At 37.3% G+C, this 7844-nt stretch overlaps 1 non-coding gene across 1 annotated transcript; it reads left to right on the top strand.

Moving 5' to 3' along the window:
* The first annotated feature begins 7491 nt into the window (after positions 1-7491).
* LOC118344603 lies at positions 7492-7597 on the top strand. Its single transcript, XR_004798383.1, has one exon. It is a non-coding gene; the product is annotated as a U6 spliceosomal RNA (small nuclear RNA).
* Positions 7598-7844: the final 247 nt, after the last annotated feature.

Raw genomic sequence — 7844 nt, 5'->3', positions numbered from 1 at the left:
TTGCTTCCTCCTTGTTTGGTGCTAAATTAAAATAACAAAAATGATATTTAGACAATGGTAAGGTTTGATAAGACATTAAGAAAATATGAGACATAAAGGAAGTAAATCCCTATCTCAAATAGAGCAATGATTAAGTACTACAAATAGAGGAAAAGTCCTCCACCAAAGCGTGCATCAACGTGAGCAAAACTCATCAACACTTGGGTGAGCACCACGGATAGCAATGCAACAGTGCTCGTCGTTTGAGCAAGAACCCTGGAAAGTAATAGTGCTCGCCCAGAAAACAACCACCTAGATACCACCAAGTGTGCACCAAGGAAAGCAAAAGGACTTTTCTCAACTAACTACAGAAGGACGATCTGCAACAAAACACAAGTGTTATAAGGATCGAGCTGGCTCAAATGGCACAATTCACCTCAAGAGTACGATTCTATAGTTGATAGTGACCTTCCCGATGCATTTCGTTTAATTTTAGTTGCCTCGCCTTGTATCACATGAACCTCTTGTGATTGTATCATTGGTCACTTATCATCATTTCCCCAACTGCCACATGTATTTATGCCCAATAGTTACTACTTGAATCCTTGACACGTGTGCTGGCGACAACTTTCCAAACCCAAATGATACGTTTCGTTTTGTTTTAGGAGACGTTTGGATTCGAAGATGATTTGAGATGACTTGAGATGAGCTGAGATGAGTTGAGATGGATTGTGAATAGTAATTAGATGAGTTGTGAATAGTAGTGAGATTTGTGAGTTAAAGTTGCTGAATAGTAGTGAGATGAGTTGAGATGAGCTGAGATGACTTGCGAATCCAAACGTCTCCTAGTCTTTCCTCGCCTTGTATCACGTGAACCTCTGGTCACTGTCATCCTTTCCTCTCCTACCACGTGTATTTATGCCCAATAGTTACCTCGTAGATCCTTACCATACATGTGCTAGTAGACATTTCCCAATCCCAAACGATATGTTTCATTTGGTTTTAGCCTTTCCTCACCTTGTATCATGTGGACCTCTCGTGAGTGTACCATTGATCGCCTGTCATCCTTTTATCGCCTCCCATTGGTTTAGGAATACCACTTAGGCGGAGTTAGACTCCTTGAGGGAGTAGGGATTCCGAACTCTGTCAAGTTGATTCTTCTTGACTCTTATGGTAGCATAATCAACCCTGAAGGGGTCGCTGAACATCTCAGGTTATTCATCGAAATATTCTCGATAGGATTAGGCTCCCTTTTTGTCATTTCACTCGTGATGTTCTAGATTACTTCAGTATGTCTCTTGCTTAGCTTCTACCCAATGCTTGAAGAATCATGTTGGCTTGTTGCGTGGGGTGGAGGCAAGCCCTTGAAGCAGCTGGGGTCAAGAATCTAGATTTGACCACCCATGATTTTTTCATGTTTAAGGTCTGAGGAGACATGAAGGGAGCCAATATAGTTCTCGTTCATATACTAGTTAACGAATTATCCATCTAGACTCACGATATTCTCACCTCAAAAATTGGTACAAAAACTTTTTCTCCATTCTAGAGAGGGTTAGGAGTTTCTTGCTGGTGAAGCTTCCCATCGAGAGTTTTCAGTCAATTCTGCCTGGGGTTCCATCCCAAACGGTCATTGCTTTAATGTGACCCCCACCAGGGAGAGTTGTTGCACCTAAGCCATGTCTATGCATGGCTAAAGGAAAACCTAGACTCTACCAGTCTTGAGGTGGCTCTCACATGAGAGGACATCAACCTTTTCTTGGTCATGTTGGACATATCACACATCGTGGGCTGTAATGTTCCAACCTCGGCCAATCTTGCACATGCTCACCAGCATAAGAGGGCCACCCATAATACTTCAGACTCCAAGGGGAAAAGGCCTTGTACTGAGGATATAGGACTACATGGGGATCCACTTGTCTTGATTTCGCTAGTTCTAATCTTCAAGATGTTCCTTGTCTCCCTCTGTCACCCCTGTCTCTGAAGGCATAAGGGAGACTTGTGAACTACCTCCTCTACATGATTTTCACTTTCAGGCTTATGCTTTTCACTTGTACAAAATTGTTTTTATTTTTTTGTATTGGATTGTTGATAATGAATTTTGTTGTAGAGTTTGTTTTTTTGTTGCTCTTGGTAATGAAACATCAATTTTTCATCTTCGGGTCTGTTGTCCACCATTTCCTCTTTAGCATTTTACTTCCTTTATTTATATTACGTTACCCACATTGCGCACTAGGGCTATACAGGAACCGTGAAAACCGGCCGGTACCGACCTAGACCGGCTGCCGGAGCACAGAACCAGCCGAAACCGACAGAGAACTGGTCGGCCGGCGGCAGGAATTAAGCAAAACGGATGTCGGCCGGTTTGGTCTCGATTCAACCCAAGGAAAAACTACTGAACCGGCCAACTTCAGCTATATTTCTTTTTTTTTCAAATATATATAAATGAAACGACGTTGTTTCACTTAAATGAGTGAAACGGCATCGTTTTGAGAACGCAAGTTGTAAAAAAAATATAAATGCAATAGGGCCATTTGGTAGGGCTGTTTTGAATTAGGGTAAAAGACTCCTGCGAGCCCTTCATCCTCATTCTTCCTTTCAAAATTTGTTTTCCTTCTCTCAGATTCTCCCCAGCGGCAGCCACTCCCCAGCCTCCCTCTCCGATGCGGCAATGCCATCTCCTCTTCGATGCGATGATGCCATCTCCCTCTCCCTCCCATCTCCCTCTTGGGCTCTTAGAACCTCTGTCTCAACCTCTCAGGTCTCTCATCATCCTTCTCTCTCTCTCTCTCTCTCTCTCTCTCTCTCTCTCTCACGGGATAGTTGATGACATCAACTTGATGTTTATTGTCCGGATCTGTATAGTTGATGTCGATTGTTGAATGTTGAGTGCTGAGAAATTTGTTGAGTGTTGGAACCGAAGTTCACGTTGATGAACCGACGGCAACAAGCCGAAACTACGCCTACCAGTTCTACCACTCTTCATCGACCGGTTACGGTTGGTTGCTCAACCCCTTTTTTCTCTCATCGATCAGCGTTGATTTTGTTCAAAAACAATGCCGAATGGGTCGGTTTTCACCTCTATTGCACACTAAGTATGTTACTTGTGCACTTTAGGCGTTGTTGATATAGCACGAACACTAGAATTGATCAATTGCTTGTTGTGCAAGTGTGAGTGCGAACCTTTATTTATACTCCGTAACCACACCATTATTTATAGTGTTACCCCACCTCAACCGCTTTCGTCATTTGAGGTTCCTTATTGGTTACAATGGCTCCTTAGGAACTTTATCCTATGGTTCCAAATGACGCGTTTCATTTAGTTTTAGTTTATACTCTTCTGTATCGCGTGGACCTCTCATGATTGTATCATTGGTCGTCTATGATTCTTTCCTCACTCACCGCATGTATTTATGCCCAACATATATATATTGGAAAAAAAATAACTAATTACAATTAGAATCATGCTCCAGATTTTTTTAAAAAATAAAAATTGCCAACCTATTTTAATTAATTCCAATTACTATGTATTGTGAATAGAGTAAAAGTTCTCCACCCAATCGTGCACCAAGGTGACCAAAAGTCGTCGTCATTCTGGCAAGCACCATGGACAATACTTCAACAATGCTTGCCATTTGCACCAAGGAGAGCAATAGTGCTCGTCCCAAAAACTTGCATCCAAGCAAGCAAATGTGCTCTTTGATTCAAACGAACACCAAGATGAGCAAAAGTGCTCACCATAGGGCAAGGATCATGGAGAACACGTGTGCTTGCCACCATGCGAGCATTACAGGAAGTAAATAACTTTCTTTAAATACATTGTAAACAAGTACAATCATATTAGATATTATATGTTATATGATGTTATCTATTATATCAAATCAAATCAGAATGGGCCAAAAAAAATCAAACTAAAGAATATGCAATCCAATAATTGATTGTACTTTTAGCCGAAATTAGAAAGCTCCAGAAGATTATGACAATTTTTTTGTAGCCACGACATGCTCTGCGTAGATGAAGTCCCAAATTCAAATACTAGGGAATATGAGGATACAACAGCGTTTGTAGAAAGTTGGAGTACTCGATAGCTTACAACCATAAAAAAATGTCCATTATGGTTGCACGGGTGAGCACCTTTGCCATCAGTGGCGCTCGCCTAGTGGTGAGCAGTTTTGCTCTTTTTGGTCCTCACGCGGCTCGAGGCGATCACTTTTGCTCTCAATAGTTAATGTCTGGAGACAGCACTTTTCGTCTCTTTGATGTTTGTCTAGATGGCGAGCACTTTTACTTTCCTTAATGATCGCCTGAGGGCATGCACTTTGGCTCTTTCATGTGCTCGCTTGAGGTTGAGCAATTTCGCTTGTTTTTTAATTATTGATGTTTGACGTCCATTCCATAGCGGTGATATCTTGTCAAGGAAAATAAAAACTTGTCGGTAACCTCAATTGTAGTCTGACCAAAAGAATCAAGTAATTAAAGCTGTGTTCACATAAATGGCTAGTATTCATTAATCCACAATACATGATGCATGTCCCAAGAAATGAAAACTAAGGACCAAAGGTATCTAATCGGAGAAATCAATGATTGCAAAAGTATACATGACACCCAAAGGTACAAGTTATTTCATGAGTTATCACTGTGTCTGCTGTGACGTGCCTTTCAGTGGGTACCATTTTGCCAAATATAAGGTCAACAAGCCATGTTTCAAGGCCGAGGGCGCTCACATGCAAGATTCTTAAAACCATGAAGTTTCAATTCAACTTCCGTGCACAACTTTGCTCGCTTCTTCTTTCCTTTCGATTTTTTTTCTTTTTATTTACTGATCTGGATGGTTGAGTGTCGGGTCAACGTTCATTTGTCTTCTGATGTTGAAATACACCGAATTAGAGACCATCCAAAAAAACAAAATAATAATAAATAAATAAATAAATACTGTGACATGCAACGTAATTCCCTGACTCGATGGGAATTAAGACGTCGTCGGTGCCGGTGGTCACATTTCTTCCAGATTACAAGAAATTATTTTCTCAAAAAGTTGACAAGCACTAGATCATCGACCTCCAGCTCCTAGCTAGCTACGCCATGCATGAATCATTATGGTACAGTTCTTTTTGACTCTACTTTTATAGATCATGTTTTCTCGCTGCTTTTTTCTTTTTTTTTTGGTACTGCTAAAACCTAATTAGTTCAAGTTCATCGAACGTCAACACCTTTGCAATTATCATGTCTACTGAAAAAGTGATTTTTTTTTTACTTAGAATATTGCATGCTAGGGTAATTCCGGACTCGACATGATATGTTGATCAAATGGCCGCCAAGTCTCCTGGAGAGAGGAAATGCAAACCTTGAATACTTTATCCAATGTTTTCTTTTCCATGTCCGCCTACCTTTTCTTCTGATCTCCTCAATATTTAAGTTTTATATAATATAAATGCAGGGAACTGCATGAAAAGGGAAAATATATTAGCTAGACTAGTACTAATGGGTACGTAAAAAATATATAGTACTATGGTAGAAAAATTAGTCTCGTTCGTTTTTACAACTGATCTCAACTTATCTCATCTCATCTCATCTAATCATTACAATTTTTTAAAATTTTCACACGAAATAAAACAAACAATTCAACTTTCTCGAATTTTAAAATGAAAATAATATTTAAAAAAATATATTCTAACAATAATTTTATTTTATTTTTAAATTTAATCTCAACTTATCTTATCTCATCTGTAAAAATAAATGAGTTGTATCGATGGATATGGAGGTGATAATGGAATAAATAAATAAATATATATATACACACACCAAATGACGGCAGCTAAAGGGCATGAAACTCTGCAATTTGAACCCGTTCGAATGATAGCCACTAGCAAGTCACATGGAGATCAGAAGAATGCATGCATAATCTTGGTCAAGAAAGCAGCATTAATTAATATATACCGCTTATACTTTTGAATGACGGTGTAAAAAAAAAAAAAAATGGCCGAAGAAAAAATAAAAGAAACCAGCAACTAATCAAATCCCATGATCGATGGACAATGATAAAGTTTGGCGGGCGACTTGTCTGACCGATGTAATTAGCCGCTGATGTGTAACATTTCAAATATGTTTTAAGATTTTAATTAGGTTTATGTGTAATTAAAAAAAAATTGTTTATTTGTATTTAGTTATTTTTTATAAAAATAATTATTTTTTATTAAAATAAATATATTTTCGTTACAAATAATTATTGATCTCGTCTTAAATAATTCATAAATGCTCATTTTTCTTATATGCACATGAATATTCATGATGATCAAAATGAAAGAGCTAGCTATAGGGTTTTGAACATGACTTTTCTTCCAAAGTATTTTTAGGCAAAATGTCAATTATTTTGGAACGTACTCGGCTCTTTTGGGTCAAATTACAGTACTACGTAATCATCATGTACTTACTATAAATCTTGACAAAAGTGATCCTTTTTTTCTTTTATAAGTAAAAAAAGTGATCTTAAAATTAACAAATTAATTAAGTTCCTCTTGATTAACAAATACACGGCATTGATTTCGCTCATGACTACCTCTCCATTTATAAAATATTAATGAAAGAGATCATGTCTAGCGCCTAGCAATCGTGATCAAAAGGGTAAAGTCCTAGCTATATATAATTCACGAGCCTTTATATATTGTCGATGCTTTTTATACGAAAAACTTGGCATTTAACGAAGTTATAAGATTGAGGATTTGGAATCAATGTAAATATATATGAGGCGTGATCTTAAGATCGTAAATGAAAAGATGAATATTATCATAGACCACATGATATCCTTTGCATGGTTTTAATGATTGAAACTTCACGTAATTAAGGAGCAAATTAAACTGTTTCTAAGCTTACTATAGCTAGCTAGACGTGCATGATGATCATGATCGTCAGCTGGTTAATTGTATGTATATTTGTATTAATTAACAATTGATCTCAAATTAAATTAAGTTGAAATAATGAGTTTGGCCAAAGGTACAAAGATGTTCCTAATAGTAGCGACAAAACGTGATATTATGGGTTAGTAAATGTTTCTTAAGTGGAGTGAGAAAATGGCAATAATAATCAAAGACAAGTTGCCCTGTGAAGGCCTTATCATAATTTAGAAGCATGCATGGATGGTGGTTTGAAAGAAGTGGATCAGTTATATCTGAGTAGGAATCCCACCATCTTCATCATCAAGTGGAACCCAATCATCTTATATCTTCAAAGTCATGAAACCTTTTTCATGGGATTTCCAAAAATTAAGGTATTTTCCTCTCCTATAAAGACAAAGAAAAAGTATAAACATCCCTTTGTTTCCCCTCCAATTTGAATTGTAATGATGGGTATATAAATAATTTGATAGTGTGTTAATTAAGCGCAACCCATATTTGACCAAATTCTTTGATCTTTTCTCTTTCTAGCCTATACTAGTACTAATCATCATCTAATGCATGCTTAGCATAATTGATTACTAATTACCATTTTGTAAGCACAAATTAACAACGACAAATAGATGTCCCTTCGGGGACATCCGATAAAATTGACCTGAACAAAACAGAGAAGATTAGCATGGCCCTGTGCAAGGATGACATGCACAAATCGAGAAATGGTCCAAATTTATTTTTAAAAAAAAAAGAAAGAAAACAACTAAAGATAGCATGCAACAACAATGTTTCTGTTTCTTTCTCTTTCTCTTTCTTTTTGTTTCATTTTATAAAATGTTAATTTGGACTGTTGTTTTAATTTCTCCGAACTAGCGTGAAGAATCATCTTATCCAATAAGAACTTTACTAGTCACATATATATAAGTACTCATGCAATGTATAAAAATCATGAATTTTTTAATTGTAGATGTAAAAGTTTGTCTA

The sequence above is a fragment of the Juglans regia genome, chromosome 14 (genome assembly GCF_001411555.2).
Source record: "Juglans regia cultivar Chandler chromosome 14, Walnut 2.0, whole genome shotgun sequence".
NCBI lineage: Eukaryota > Viridiplantae > Streptophyta > Magnoliopsida > Fagales > Juglandaceae > Juglans > Juglans regia.
This window is presented reverse-complemented; position numbering and strand designations above follow the sequence as displayed.